Consider the following 17,500-nt stretch of genomic DNA (forward strand, 5'->3'; position numbering starts at 1 on the left):
ATATTTGCAGCAAATATTTCAATGTTGAACCGATTGACGCAATTCTCACTTCTTAGTTTATATATGACATGTATTTAACGTTGTTACTGATCTAAAAATATTTTTTATTGTTCATTTATATCCTTATATCCGTTCCTCACGGGGCTATTTTCTCTGTTGGAGCCCTTAGCTTGTAGCATCTTAGTTTCTAATTGGGTTGTAGATTAGCTAGTAATAATAATCTCCCTTATAAAGTAATAAAGAGCAAGTATTGGGTTATCTTTTTTTTCTCTCTCAATATATATATATATATATATATATATATGTATATATATATATATATATATATATATATATATATGTATATATATATATATATATATATATATATATATGTATATATATATATATACATATATATATATATATATATATATATATATATATATATATGTATGTATTATATATGCGGTCTCGCCAAGCTCTCCCCGTCCCTCGGATATGAAGAGTAGTCATGCCCCATGTGCGAGGGGTATGTGTTTGTGTGCAAATCTAGATATTTAAGCATCATTTATGACGGGTCGCGTACACCAGTAATTATAATATAGAGTTGACAGGAAATAAGTAAGAGATAAAAATTTTGAAGAGTAATTAAAAAGAAGGAACGCGGTGAACAAGAGTTTGGGTAGAATGGAAAACTTTTTAAAAACTTTTTTTAAAGGAAGGTAAATTGAGAGTACGGTTTGTTACCAAATGGATTTATAAATGAAAGATACAAATGAAGAGGTTCTGGTACACACGGAGAGATATTGCTTGGTTTGGATGCAGTCCAGGTTCGATTGATTGATAGAGTGTTTGAAAGGTTTATTGAATTTGGAGAATAGGAGAGAGGCGGAGTGATGCAAGACTTGAAAGAATTAATATTATTATTATTATTATTATTATTATTATTATTATTACTAGCTAAACTATAACCTTAGTTGGAAAAGCAGGATGCTATAAGCCTAAAGGCTTCATCAGAGAAAAATAGCCCAGTGAGGAAAGGAAATTTGGAAATAAATAAACTGCAAGAGAGATAAAGAACAAAATAAAATTAAGAAAAGTAATAACATTATAAAAGATCTTTCATATGTAAACTATAACATTTTTGAATAACAAGAGGAAGAGAAATATTACAGAAAAGTGTGCCCTAATGTACCCTCAAGCAAGAGAATCCGACCCCAAGACAGTGGAAGACCATGGTAAAAAGGCTATGGCACTATGTTAGGGAATGATTATGGAAATTATTGATGAGGATGTCAGCAAAAAAAATGTACCGTGATTTGAAGAGAATGCAAATGAAAGGATACTTTACGCTGTTAAAAATATACAGTAAAAAACGGCAAATATCCTGGAATAGATGTTGCCAGGCATTTGCCTTTTTAAAAACTGATATATTAACGTAAAGGGGTGTTATTATAAGAGATAATAGCAAAGTAGAGTAGAATTGACAGTCACCTGTGTTTACTTGAATACGGCTGAGAACAGTTTGTTTTTAAGGAGAATTTCCGATTGAATTTAGGGGTTTCTTAAATAGTTTATAGTGATGATAATATGGAAGTTGGCTGACTAAGGATTGTAAGTTATGCTTGGATAAAGGAACATTATAGAGGAATGAATAAGAGGAATAATTGTTTTGCTGTAATAAATTTAGATGCAATAAATACAACTTTAAGGTTTATAAAGGCATTTCATTACATTATTCTCTAAGGAAAGTGTAAATTTTTAATGAGAAATCAATGCATGATGGAAGGATCGATAAAAGAACAAATTTCGTCGTCAATTTCATTGTATTCCTCATTCAAGTCAGTATATATAAATTTATGTTATTTTTAAGAATTAACTTTTTTATTTCACGTAATTTTGTTACAAAGTCTTACGTAATTTGTTTGAGAGTGTTGTGTGACCATACAAGATAGGAACAAGGGGTTATGTAATGTTCTTTTATATTTTTATGAGGTATTGCGTCATGTTTGAGAGAAAATACGCAATTCTTTTGTCTGCCATGTGCTTTGGAAGATTCCCGAAAATCCTAGCATTAGATCTTATCTTTTTTTTCGGGGACAAAGGGTGGGCGAAGCTAGCTGACAGAGACGTCTTGGTGTGCGTTGGTATGCGTGAAAGTTGCCTGAAACCTCAGTTAATCTCAACATTTTTTATCTAGTTGATAACCCTTACGCCTTTAGGCTAACCACCCACGCTTTCAGATCTTGGACCTGAAAAATTCTTGAAGTAGCTAAGTTTCAAATAAAGGCGACCCCAGGGTTGCATAGATCAGATAGAGAATACTAGCCTTATCTCATAGCCATCTACCCTTCTCTTTCAAACGCAGCTCAGTGTATGTTTTAAAAGTGTTCAGTGAAATTTCAAAGTTTTTGTGTGATGGGTTTTTGTAAATGTGAGTATTTATAAAAATTCTCTCAGAGCTTTTGTAATTGGCCCCATAGTAAGGTGAAAGGTATTTGATCGGTACCTGGTTCACTATATTTATTGAGGGTTGAGACTGATTAGATAGTGTGTAAAATTTAATTTCAAGTGAAACAAGTGATTGTGTAATTTTCTTAAGTATTATTTCTTTTGTCATAGTGTAAGGTTTATTCAGATTTAATATTTCAAGTCTAGTGATTATATAATTTTCAGATCTTAACATTAATGTCTTGATCTGAGTTTTGTTCAGGCTTAATATTTCGAGTAATTTATTTGTTTTATGTAAATTATTTTCAAAGTTTTGTAATTTGTATAGAATATATTTATTTTTTGTAAAAAGTGTATTATTTCAATCATCAGTATTTATTACATTCTAGCTCGTATCCTGCAAGAATCGAAGTAAGAAATGGTTTTAAATATTCTTAAGAATGATTACCCAGTTTTGTTTGAGTGTTCTTAAGAGACTTTGGATATTCAGCGTGTTATATATTGCTGTCTTGGAGTTATATAACTGACTCAGAGTTCGGGTATTAATATTTCCAAGTGTAACAGATTTAATGTAAAAGAAAACGGGAGTTTGGAATTCGAGAGATTGTATAGCTTGCCAGCCATAATATATATATATATATATATATATATATATATATATATATATATATATATATATATATATATAATCAATTTGCCACATTTAGACGTATCTTTCCTCGTGGTTAAAGGGTATGTCACTGTCATGCCAGCTTCCTGGACCATGGTTTGATCCCCTGGCCAGCCAGAAGCTATTGTCTTTGAGTGGTTCCCCTTGGGTCTCTGATCCTCAGGAATAAAAGGGAATCTAGGCATAAAGGTATTGAAATATATGGCTTATCTGAATATATATATATATATATATATATATATATATATATATATATATATATATATATATATATATATATACACACACACACACACACACTTAAACCTACAGAACAAACACCTATCGAACACGTTCATTATTTATCCTTGCCACCGGAAACATAAATCGGGATAGGTCTCTTAAAGATGTCGGCCAGCGTTCTCATACGTTATATATTGGAGCCAGCAACTGACCACAGCTCTTTTAACTGGGTGGGTTGATCGTGGAGGAGGAGGGCGGGATTTTGGACACACTCTCTCTCTCTCTCTCTCTCTCTCTCTCTCTCTCTCTCTCTCTCTCTCTCTCTCTCTCTCTCTCTCTCTCTCTCTCTTTACAAATAACAAATAGACAATATTATACGAAGGACCTGTCAGTTTTCTCTCTTCCTAGAAAAAAAATGAAAATAGTGCATACACTCTCTCTCTCTCTCTCTCTCTCTCTCTCTCTCTCTCTCTCTCTCTCTCTCTCTCTCTCTCTCTCTCTCTCTCTCACGATTACGACTCCAGCGGAAGCAGGACTTGGAAATATTAAGGACACGGAGGAGTTCACCGAATATCGAGAGTGGAAATGAGTGGCGACTCGTGTCGTAAAATAAGACTTAACCAGACATCAAGCTCTGTCTGCGAGAGAGAGAGAGAGAGAGAGAGAGAGAGAGAGAGAGAGAGAGAGAGAGAGAGAGATCGTAATTTTTCTTTAATAAGGTATTTTCATATCTATAATGTCGCCATTGAGTAAATTTAATGTTATCTGTAATCTGCTTTTTTAGGATTTTGGAGACTTGCCATTTTTATACAATTGAATGAAAAATGTTGATGATCTATAGTTAAATCTAGCAAACGCTTATCATATTTCTCATCAGTAAAAGTGTTGTAGCTTCAACTGATTACTGACATTTTTACCGTTTAAAGTTATATTCATTATTTCTTCTTCAAATGCGAGAGACAAATATTATATAATATTTTTTGGAGGAAAAAGCCTCAATCCTTTTTTCGTCGATTTTTTTTTTTTTATTGTCACCTCAAATTCATGAAAATTAAAAAAGATGTTTTTGAATTATTCATCTTGGTCACAAATTCGAACGAACACATTATTTTGGCTTTAAACAAGTGCACCGATTACATTATGATTCGATTTTTACAATAGGTAATGGATAATGAATTTTGATGTTTATCTTGGCTATAGATAATCGAGTTTATACAATTATGCATTTCATCTTGGCTATAGATAATCGAATATATACAATTATTTATTTTATATTGGCTATATTAAATCCGGTATATACAATTATGTATTTTATCTTGGTTATGGATAATCGATTATATACAATTATGTATTTTATCTTGGCTATGGATAATCGATTATATACAATTATATATTTTATTTTGGCTATAGATAATCGAGTATATACAATTATGTAATTTATCTTGGCTATAGGTAATAGGGTATTTTCAATTACATATTTTATCTTGGCCTTAGATAATCGTGTATATACAATTATGAATTTTATTTTGCATATATATATATATATATATATATATATATATATATATATATATTTCAAAAGTTATTCAAGTTTAGGTGATGACCGTTCTTTTTGTGTCACCCTGTGTGTGTCTGTGTGTATATATATATATATATATATATATATATATATATATATATATATATATATATATATGTGTGTGTGTGTGTGTGTGTTTGTGTATATATATATATATGTATATATATATATATTATATTATATTATATTATATTATATATATAATATATATATAATATATATATATATATATATATATATATATACATATAAATATAAAATATCCAGACACTTGCTCTTTATTATACAAGGGACATATGCAGTCTCTAGGACATTGTGTGTCCAACGAATACCATTTCCTGGGCTTCTGCAGCTAATGAGTAACCTTTAAACCTCTCGTGGGATGATTGGGTAAAGGCATGTTCTTATATTTTAATCAAAGATGATATAAGTGATCACAGATGACTTGATAATTTTATCGAGGCCACAAATAAACAGTTTATTTATAAAATATTTTTTTTTAATGTTGTTACTGTTCCTAAAAGATGTTATTTTATATGTTCATTACTTCTTTTGTAGTTTATATATTTCCTTATATCCTTTCCTCACTTTTTTTCCCTCGTTGGAGCCCTTGGGCTTATAGCATCCTGCTTTACCATCTAGGGTTGTAGCTTAGCCAGTAATAATAATAATAATAATAATAATAATAATAATAATAATAATAATAATAATAATAATAATACTATCTTGACAAGTGAATCAATTGCTCACAAGTTTAATGACTGCTATGCTATGTATGATAACAGGATATCAAGTGCATTCAGATGTCAGGATTATATCATATTTTCCGAGCAAAATCGAATACATACAGGGTATGTGATTATTTTTTTTTTCTTGGCCATATACAATCTAGTATATTATAGAGATTCCACAATTAATTTGTCTTGGCAGCAGGAAATCAAATGCATGCAGTCACCGTTCAACAAGACCATGTCCCTTAAAAAATAAAGACGAATTGTCTGGATATATATATATATATATATATATATATATATATATATATATATATATATATATATATATATATGTATGCATGTATATATATATATATATATATATACATATATATATATATATATATATATATATATTTCCTGTCACACTGTATGGCATTGTCAAATGTATGAATACTCGGTCTCTCCCCGTCCCTCGGGAAGAGTTGAATCTGTGTGCGCTCGTATCTGTCTAAATATTTAGCCGTCATTTTTGACGGGTTGTGTACACTAGTTATAAATGATAGTGGACTTTTTTAATGGGGTTCTCAGAGGTTCCGTGATGTCTTAAGCCCAATTGCTCCAACGGATAAAAATAGCTCAGTGAGGAAAGGAAATAGCTAAACTAAGAGAGAAGTGGTGAACATTAAAATTAGATATTTTGAGAAGAGTAACAACATTAAAATAAATCTTTCATCTACAAATTATAAAAACTTAGAATAATAAGAAGAAGAGAAATACGATAGAATAGTGTGCCTGAGAGTACCCTCAAGCAAGAGAACTCTACCACAAGACAGTGGAAGACCATGGTACAGAGGCTATGGCACTACCCAAGACTAGAGAACAATGAGCTGCATACCATAGCTAAAGAGTCTCTTTACCCTTACCAAGAGGAAAGTAGCCACTGAACAATTACATTGCAGTAGTTAACCCGTTGAGCGAAGAAGAATCATTTGGTAATCTCAGTGTTAATTATATTTCCTTTTGACCCTTTACCGATTTTGTTATTTTTAATTTGTTAATTATTTTGGCACCTTATAATATATTTTGAAATATTTTAGAATGTATAAGGTACAGTAGATTTACGAACATACATACAACCATTTGGCGAATAAACATCAGAGAAAAATGTGTCCACCTGTGAAGCTCAGGTAACCTAAGAGATAGAATGGCCATAGAGTTACACGTCAAAATATGCAATCGTTCGAAAAATTTTAGAAAGGTAACTTCCATTATTAAATCATTAATATTTTATTTTCTATAGGAATAATTTTTATTATCCATGTACTTTTTTTTACATAAATAATTTTTCATATCCATGTACTTTTTTTACATAAATAATTTTTCATATCCATGTACTTTTTTTACATAAATGATTTTTCATATCCATGTACTTTTTTTACATAAATAATTTTTCATGTCCATGTACTTTTTTTTTTTACATAAAAGATTTCTCTTATCCATATACTTTTTGTTTACATAAATAATTTCTCTTATCCATGTACTTTTTTTTACATAAATAATTTCTCTTAGCCATGTACTTTTTTTTACATAAATGATTTTTCATATCCATGTACCTTTTTTTTTGCATAAATGATTTCTCTTATTCATGTACTTTTTTTTTTTTTTTACATAAATAATTTCTCTTAGCCATGTACGGTTTTTTACAGAAATGATTTTTTCATATCCATGTACTCTTTTTTTCCTACATAAATGATTTCTCATATCCATGTACTTTTTTTTTACATAAATAATTTCTCTTATCCATGTACTTTTTTTTACATAAATAATTTCTCTTATCCATGTACTTTTTTTACATAAATAATTTCTCTTATCCATGTACTTTTTTTACATAAATAATTTCTCTTATCCGTGTACTTTTTTTACATAAATAATTTCTCTTATCCATGTACTTTTTTTACATAAATAATTTCTCTTATCCATGTACTTTTTTTTCATAAATAATTTCTCTTATCCATGTACTTTTTTTACATAAATAATTTCTCTTATCCGTGTACTTTTTTTACATAAATAATTTCTCTTATCCATGTACTTTTTTTACATAAATAATTTCTCTTATCCGTGTACTTTTTTTACATAAATAATTTCTCTTATCCATGTACTTTTTTTACATAAATAATTTCTCTTATCCATGTACTTTTTTTTTCATAAATAATTTCTCTTATCCATGTACTTTTTTTACATAAATAATTTCTCTTATCCATGTACTTTTTTTACATAAATAATTTCTCTTATCCATGTACTTTTTTTACATAAATAATTTCTCTTATCCGTGTACTTTTTTTACATAAATAATTTCTCTTATCCATGTACTTTTTTTACATAAATAATTTCTCTTATCCATGTACTTTTTTTTTCATAAATAATTTCTCTTATCCATGTACTTTTTTTACATAAATAATTTCTCTTATCCATGTACTTTTTTTACATAAATAATTTCTCTTATCCATGTACTTTTTTTACATAAATAATTTCTCTTATCCATGTACTTTTTTTACATAAATAATTTCTCTTATCCATGTACTTTTTTTACATAAATAATTTCTCTTATCCATGTACTTTTTTTACATAAATAATTTCTCTTATCCGTGTACTTTTTTTACATAATGCTCTCAGATTAGATGAATTTTTTTGTAGCTAAAAGTGAGTCTATACACATTTCGTGAGTATTCATCTTATCCCCGGATTAACCTATTTATGCTACAAGCAATCAAGTAGATGACGATGCCGTAATTATTATGTCTCATACACATATATTTTATCCTGATCACAAGCAGTTGAATAATTTCTGATTACATAATTATTGTATCTTAACCCAAAGGGTTAACTACTGCACTGTAATTGTTCAAAGGATACCCTCCACTTGGTTGGGTAGAAGAGACTGTGTAGCTCTGGTAAGCAGCTCTTCTAGAAGAACACTCGAAAATCAAACCAATGTTTCCTAGTCTTGGGTAGTACCATAGCCTTTGTATCATGGTCATCCACTGTCTTTGATTAGAGTTCTCTTGCGTGAGGGTACATTCAGGCATACTATTCTATCTGTTACCTTATTACCTTTCCTCACTGGGCTATTTTCCCTGTTGGAGCCCTTGCGCTTATAGCATCCTGTTTTTCTAATCAGGGCTGTAATTTAGCTGATAGTAATAATAATCATAATATGAAATAATTGAATCTGAGCAGATTTCTTGAATAATTTTTGTAGGCCACTTATAGTCGAACGCTAGTATATGCCTTGATGATCTTATCTAGGCAAGAGATGTCAAGTACATTGCATTATAAGATCTCAGTTGTAATCATATATTCACATGTAATTGTATTATGTTTGTCATATATAATTAAGAACTCGCAATTTTCTCGCTTATCTCAACCTGGCAACAAAGAATTAAGAGTGTACAGATTCTGTGTTTCTTTTATCTCTCAGGATTGTTCTCTGAAGAAATGAGATATCTTTTCACTAATATACCCAACTTTTTAGATATCATAATTTCTATGGTCTTTTGTTTGTTGCAAGATGATATCATTATTTTATTTAATGATTTACTTGAGTAAAACTAGCTATTGACTGTCTTATTTTTTCTTTTTTTCTTTTTTTTCTTTTTTTGGCTAATTGTGGCCTGATTGGTAATGTCTGCCTGGTGTTTGCCAGTCGGGGGTTCGATTCCCGCTCAGCCTCCTTAGTGACATTAGTTTCTGCAACCTTACCATCCTTGCGAGCTAAGGTTGGGGTTGGGGAGAGCCTATAGGTCTATCTGCTGAGTCATCAGCAGCCATTGCATGGTGGTCCTCCCTGGTTCTAGCTTGGGTGTAGAGGGGGCTTGGGCGCTGATCATATCATATATGATCAGTCTCTAGGGCATTGTCTTGCTTGATGGGGCAGTGTCACTGTGCCTTGCCTCTGCGATTCATGAGCGGCCTATAAATCTTTAAATGTTCGTTCCTCTTAATGTGATGAAATGTTCATTCATCCTATTTACTCTTGAATCAACAATTTATTAATCTTAATTCCCTCTTTTTTTATTGGTACAGATATTTTGTATAATCATATGTTGATTTCCATTGCTTTCTAGATTTCGATGTCTAATTCTCTTTCTGTTCGATTTGATTAATTTTCAATTAGCTCAAAATTCTGTAATATGGCCATCTGTTTCGTGCAAGTAGGAAATTTCTTAATTTAATGTTATGTGTATTTTTATTTCTGTTTATTTTTTAGATTTTCTATTAAGTGACTTAAAATTAATTCAATATCTAATTGAATTTATTTCAATATCTATTTACATATATATATATATATATATATATATATATATATATATACTGTATATATATATATATATAGATATATAAATATATATATGTATATATATAGATATACATATATATATGTATATATATATACATATACATATATATATATGCATATATATATGTATATGTATATCTATCTATCTATCTATCTATATATATATATATATATATATATATATATATATATATTTATATATAAAATGGGAAAATCAAAATAAGCAAGTAATTAAATCTTATAAGTATATATATATATATATATATATATATATATATATATATATATATATATATATATATATATATAAACAGATATTAAGGTACCGTATAGATACAGAATAATATATACAGTACATATATGTATATATATATATATATATATATATATATATATATAGTATATGCATATATATATATAGTATATGCATATATATGTATTGTGAGGATTCCTTTGGTTCTTCTTGTAATAAAGCTTCTCATCAAATCTTATTAATTGTTTAGTATTTTTACCTTTACTTACTATTTCTTAATTTTATTTTAATCCATTCTTGTTTAATACTTAATGAATGTTTCTATCAAGAAATAACATAAGAAAAATTACGTGGGTGAGGGATACAAGTGCCGAGTTTTTCCTTTACTAGACATAAAAAAGAATTGAACATTCACTTACAAAGCAGTCATAAAAAGAATGGTTTTTACATAAATTTGTAGCGTTGAATTCAGAAGTCTTGACACTGGCTGAAGAGTTAGATGTATCCTTGTCTAATTGGGCCTATACGTCACTCAATCGTAGGCCTTCTGTCGTCGCTGAAGTATGAGCCTTCGTCAGGTGTCGGGATGGCTGGCGCGATGTTCTAGTCACCGCGGTCACTCTGGGACGTCAATTCACCTCTGTCACTCTGGGACAGGGATCGGCAACCTTCTGAGCACAATGTGCCACTTGATAAAAAAATATTTTACTACCTTGCGTGCCAGTTGTTATTTTTAGCACCATATGGGAAAATTAAAATTATAATTGTATAGTATGTAGTGACCATTTCAATTATAATCTATTTTCCTGAACATGCATGACATAAGTGTAATAATTATGTTGCATTTAGTATTCTTTGCAATTAAAAGAAATCTTATATTTTAACTTTATACTTCATCATATCAATGTGATCCTTCCCTTGCTTCCCAAAGGCCAAAGATGTAATTTCAGGTGAAATTTGGACACCTCGAGTTGTAAGCCTGCTGAGGTTGTGATTTATGTGTGAAAATATCTGTTCACATTGATATGTGGATCCTTATGCTGATAGCAGTACAAAAGCTACTTTCTTCATGCAATTGAATTTATCAGGCAGTGATAGACAGGACCTTAAAATGAAAGCTGCTTGGTCATATTTTACTAGTTTCCAGTATTTCGCGAAGATCTTTAAATTTGCCTGACCACAATGAGGAGGCCTGAAAGTTAATTAAATGCATTTCTAACTACTCAGTTTCCATCCACTCGAAGAGAGTCTTACCCAAGTCACTGTATTTAAAGGTGTCTGGTCAGATGAAAATTTCTTGTATATACAACTGAAGATCAGTATTGTTGACAGTTCTTTAAGTTTTTTAAATAACAGAAGGAACCAGTTTTGATATCTGTTGCGCAAACTGCAAGCTTTGCCACAAATGCCTTCCAAGTTTCATACACCATTACATTTTCCTGCATTTTGCAATAGAAAATTGTGGTCATTCAGATGTTGGGGATGTCTGAAACAAGTTTCATTATCCAGTCTCTGTTCTCCAGATCATGATAGTCTTGGCCATTTTTCTAATATGAAAATTTTGATTTCCTCAAAGCATCATACAAATCTCTCCAATACCTACGCACAGCTTAACCACCTAACATTACAGTGTAATGGTATATCTTTGTATACACTGTCCACCTCTTCAAGGAAAGCTGAAAACTGCCTGTACGTATGAGAAGATTGTGCAACAAGAAACTTTACAACTTTTTTTCAACAGTAGTCATCGCCTTGTTGAGACCAGGGCTCGAAATCTCGGGACATAAAATTTTCTGGATGAACTATACAGAGCAATTTCAGAATGATGTACTCAATTTTATCCTCAATCATTTTGTAAAGCCCTTTTTTTTTACTACTATAACAGGAGCACCAGCTGTTGTAATTGCAAAAATCTTTGATGTCTTCCTATCTGTTCTCAAAATGTTTAGAGAATGCCGTCCGTATTTCTTCTCAGTTGGTGGTGCCATACATAGCTTCTCGTGTACAGTACCTCTGTATCACTATACCTGCCAAAATCAGCCAAGCAGAGAATGCCATTGATATCCATGCTTTCATTTAGGGCCACACTGAACTCAGGTGTACTTATTAAAGCAACCGTTTGCTGCTGACTTATATTATCAGCCATTTGAGAAATACGACTTTTATCCTGGAGATGATAGTGTTTATTTGATATGCCATAATATAGCTCATTTTCCATTAGTAAAAGTCTTTCAATGCTTAGCAATACACAGTTCCTTGTTTTCGCAAACATTCACGGTTTGGAACACATTACTTTGTTTTTCATAGCTGGATACTACTTCCTTAATTGCCTTAGCCTTGTTTGCTAGTGTTTTCTTTCAAAGTGTGGTTCAACACTCGATGTGAGAGACACAACATTCTCGCAGAAGAGAGCACAAACAGCACGATCAATCTGCTGTTTAAATTCAGTCATTTCTCCTTGATGACTGACATAATCGGACATGAAACTTGAATTTTTTTTCATAGTACAATAGTCATCGTGACAATTAATTAGAAAGAATATTACGTACGGTGACTAAAAGACTCACTGGAACAAGAGGAACCATACTTAATTAGCGTAATCAAAATCTCGAGGAATTATAAACGGGACCATACTCGGGTAGCCAATCTGACCTGATGAGAAGAATTACTTGATCGTGAGATATGGCATGCAAAATCGTATTTGTGCGGATCGGCACATATCATAGGAAAGGAAACGTAGTGAGATAAATATATAGATAGATAGATAGATGGATAGACAGAAAGGTAGATAGATATACGGTATGATAATTTAAATCATAAAAAATTAAAAGAAACTATGCACGATACACATTCTCATCTCTCTCTCTCTCTCTCTCTCTCTCTCTCTCTCTCTCTCTCTCTCTCTCTCTCTCTCTCTCTCTGCATTTTTTAGGATTTTTTCTTTGCTCCTTCGAATCAAAAGCCGTGCCATAGACAAGCACTCCGCGTGCCATAGGTTGCCGATCCCTACTCTGGGACGTCACGCCAAACACACTCACAGTCTATCGGGTGTGGGCGTAATAGTTCTGTTCGACGTCCTTCGTTTCAAGGGATAAATGGTTCCCCTTAATTCCTCGGCTGCTAAGCGGTCCTGAATATACGCCGTCTTTCAGTTAATGTATGTGCAGCCACAACTCGTTCTTCGCCTCGAGTCCGGCAAGTTAAAGTAGGTCTTTAGACTTGGTAAACAGAGTGACTTACTAGGAAGGAGAGAGAGAGAGAGAGAGAGAGAGAGAGAGAGAGAGAGAGAGAGAGAGAGAGAGAGATCACCTCTCACTGTTGCTTATATATCGTCGTCCTTGGAATGTCAAGCTATCCTTAATCACGTGACTTTTTGCCGGTTTCCTCGCCTCCTTCGTCTGGGCCCCATAAGTCATTCAAGAATGGAACAGGACGTTCGGGAGATGTTTACGGTAAGTATCCCTGGGCTCAGCGAAATTAACTGAAAACAGCCTGCCTAACTACTCGTTCACTCTCGTGTCTCTCCACAATTCTTTCTATATCTTTACAATTACTACTAACTGCATTTGTCTCTCTATTTCTTATCAACTTTATTAGTTAATAAGAAATAGAGAGACATGAATAAAGGCATCAATAACATACATAAACCTTCTGCATATGAAATTTATCCAAAAATAATCATTTGTCTGGCACCATAATATATATACATATATATATAATGTGTGTGTATATATATAATTTATATATATACACTATATATGTATATATATTATACATACATATGCATATACTATATATATATATATATATATATATATATATATATATATATATATGTGTGTGTGTGTGTGTGTGTGTGTGCATGTGTATATGTACATATATATATGTCATTCATTTATATGCATATATATATATATATATATATATATATATATATATATATATATATGTATGCATATATGTATGTATATATATATATTATATATAGTGTATATATTATTCTGTACCTAATTGATAGCAGAAAGTCTATACGGTGCCTTGATATGTTTTTTTTTTATATTATAAGATTTAATTACCTGCTTATTATGATTTTCCCGTTTTATTTCAGTCTTTTTTTCGATTTTCTTCGTTTAGTCAAGGGTAAAATAATTGTAATATTACCTTTTCATTGCAAGATTTCCAATTTTATGAAGTGAAAAATACGTATAAAAAGTTTTGTTTAATTGTATTTTCTCCATTTTTCAGCTGGATGATATCTGTAAAACGATCTGTTTATTCATATATTTGCCATTTTGTTAGTTGGAAAATATCTCTTAAAATAATGTTTATTTCGACCTTTTCCATTTTTAGTTATTTCCTCTTTTCTCTGTTCTAAATGCGCAGTATTTCGAGATAATATATTTTTTTTTATTTATTATTAATTTATGTATGCAGCGAGAGAAATTCAACGCATAATTTGCCCTTTTTGTATTTCTTTTCAATTTTTAATAAACTGAATATCTTTAGGGTATTAGTCTCTTTGGGATTTAATTTTTCATAAGAATAATTAATTTTTAAAGAACGTTAAGATTATCTAGTCTTAATGTGAAACAAGTATACTGTACTTAATGTAGAATGTCATTTGCATATTTTACGTCCACGATTTGCATTTTCTCTTGTACATCAGAGTCCAGCTCAGTTGACACTATATAAATGATCGATACCGCAATTAAATGGTCACTTGTGAGCGGCAAAGAACGGGTCATTGCGTCCATGAAATGTCCTAAAAATGGAGCTCCACAAGGCACTAGAGTTGGAAGACCCAGGCCTACATGACTGAGGACTATGAAACGTGAAGTAGAGGATGATTAATGGAGTGTTGAATTGAAAGCCCACAATAGAGACGACTGGCGAAACCCATCCGAGGCCCTTTGCTTCAATAGGCGTAGGAGATAATTAGATTGATGATGATGATATATATATAGTCAGTACTCAAGGCCCCCCCCCCCCCTTCTTCCGCCTAAGCTAGGAACAATGACCAGATAATGAATGCTAATGATGCAATCTCTTGGAAGGCCATCAGAACTACTTTGAGAGGCCGGAAAATAAAAAAGATTAGACTCGCATGGCTCTGAATTATGGCCTATTGGAAACGTCCCTGCCTTGCGTTCTGCTGGAATGGTGATCAAGTCCCACTCAAACTAGATAGTTTCTTTTGATGTCTGCAACCTCACCATCCTTGAGAGCTAATGATGGGGTTTTAGGGGAAGCCTATAGGTCTACCTGCAGAGTCATCAGCAGCCATTGCCTGGCCCTCCCTGGTACTATTTTTGGGTAGAAAGGAGGCTTGACCGCTGATCATAGAAATATGTGGTCAGTCTCTAGGGCACTGTAACTGTCCTTTGCCTTTGCCATTCATGAATGGCCTTTAAACCTTTGGTATTCAAAGTCATGGCAATTACATCCCACTTATCGTATATTTCATAAAATGCAACAGTGAAAAATTCCATAGCTTACATTTTATAGATCACTGGATCGGTCACGGCCTACCTCGTACCACCACACCCAAATGTGCTTGGGTAGTAGAATCTGTTGTAATAAACAGAAAAGTGTGGAAAACCAGCATCCTCAGGTTATAAAGTGTTTTGGAGATACCTTAACGTAGTGAAAAGGTCTGTGTCGCCATGATCAGCAAAGCTGTACTAGTTCTCTAATCCGCTCTGACCAGCGTGGTGATGAAAACTGGCCAAACCCTAGACATGAATTAACATGTCTGAGGCCTTTGTCCTGCAATAGACTAGAAACGGCGGCATTTGTTGTTGTTGAGTGTGTGTATATATATATATATATATATATATATATATATATATATATATATATATATATATATATATAGTGTGTCACGTGTGTGTGTGTGTGTGTGTAATTCATTTCCAACTTGGAGCGGATGTCTGCATAAAATGTTAACCTTCTGACACTCAGCAGGTCTTTTTGCTATTTGGATGTTATCGATTTTTTTTTTTACCCTGCCTGCAACCCTCCATAGTCAACTAGCAAATAAGTAGAAGTTCACTCATTAGATCAAAACTGCTACAGTGGCTTTCCCAGGGAACTGGTGTCCCGGGTCTGACTCCCAGAAATTGTATTCCATTTTAATGAATCTATTATCACCCATTCTCTCCATTTAACCAGATCACATTATAACTTGTGGTTCTGTTGGCATTTCTCTTACAAACTACTGAGCAAAATTGTGTAATGATGCGCAAAATGAAAGGCTAAATTTTTAGCCATTAGGACTATGGGCAAGTTATTTTGGATAGGTTAGATTGGTTAGTGAAATTTTATTCATGATGTGCTAAAATATACATTGATTTATTTGTGAAAAAAGTACTAGGTTATAGCTAATATTAATTCATGTTTGGAATTTAGCCAACAGTTGTAATCATCGTTTGGAATTTGATATACCGCTGATATCGGTGTTTGAAATCTGGCCAACCACCACCAATAAAGAAAAAAAAAAAGTTTTTTGAGTTTGACCAACAGCTTGAAATCGTAGTTTGGAATATGACCAACCACTGAACTGATCATGTTGAATCTGACTAGCATTTGGAATTTACGTTATAAATCTGTCCAACCTCATGAAATTAGTGTTTGGAATCTGACCAACCGCTGGAAACTGGTGTTTAGCATTTGACCAGCCATAAGAATCTGTGCTGGAAAACTGGCCAAACCCGGGAAATCAGTTTTTTGAATCTGCATTTGGAATCTGACCAACTAATAGAAATTGTTCTCTATCATCTGACCAGCCATAAGAATCTGCTGGAAATCTGGCCAACCCCCGGAAATTAGTTTTTGTAATCTGACCAATTGCTGGAAACTTATGTCTATCATCTGACCAGCTATAAGAATATGCTGGAAGTCTTGCCAACCCCGGGAAATCAGTTTTTATAGTTTTTGGAATATGACTAACCACTGGAGTCTTAATTTAGAATTTGGCTAACCCTTGGAAGCCAAAGTTTGGAGTCGGGTCTGCTGCTGGAATCAGCGTTTGGAATCTGACCAACTGTTGTAATCTGTATTAGGAATAGGACCATCGACTTTAAAACAAGCAGTCTGAATCTGACTAACCACTGTGTTTGGAATCTGGCCAGCCACTGGAAATCAGTATTTTGGAATCTGACTAACTGCTAGAATCTGCATTTGGAATGGGAGCAACCACTGAAAATATCTCCGAATCTGACCAGCGACCAGAATTATCATTTGGAATTTCGCCAAACACTGAAATCTGTAT

At 32.2% G+C, this 17,500-nt stretch overlaps 1 protein-coding gene across 2 annotated transcripts in view; it reads left to right on the plus strand.

Annotated features, from left to right (window-relative positions):
- The window catches only part of LOC137622090 (uncharacterized), a 314,819-nt gene that overhangs the window by 247,744 nt on the left and 49,575 nt on the right, over positions 1-17,500 (plus strand). The gene's annotated exons all lie outside the window — the stretch shown is intronic.

This window comes from Palaemon carinicauda, chromosome 28, assembly GCF_036898095.1.
Source record: "Palaemon carinicauda isolate YSFRI2023 chromosome 28, ASM3689809v2, whole genome shotgun sequence".
Classification (NCBI taxonomy): Eukaryota; Metazoa; Arthropoda; class Malacostraca; order Decapoda; family Palaemonidae; genus Palaemon; species Palaemon carinicauda.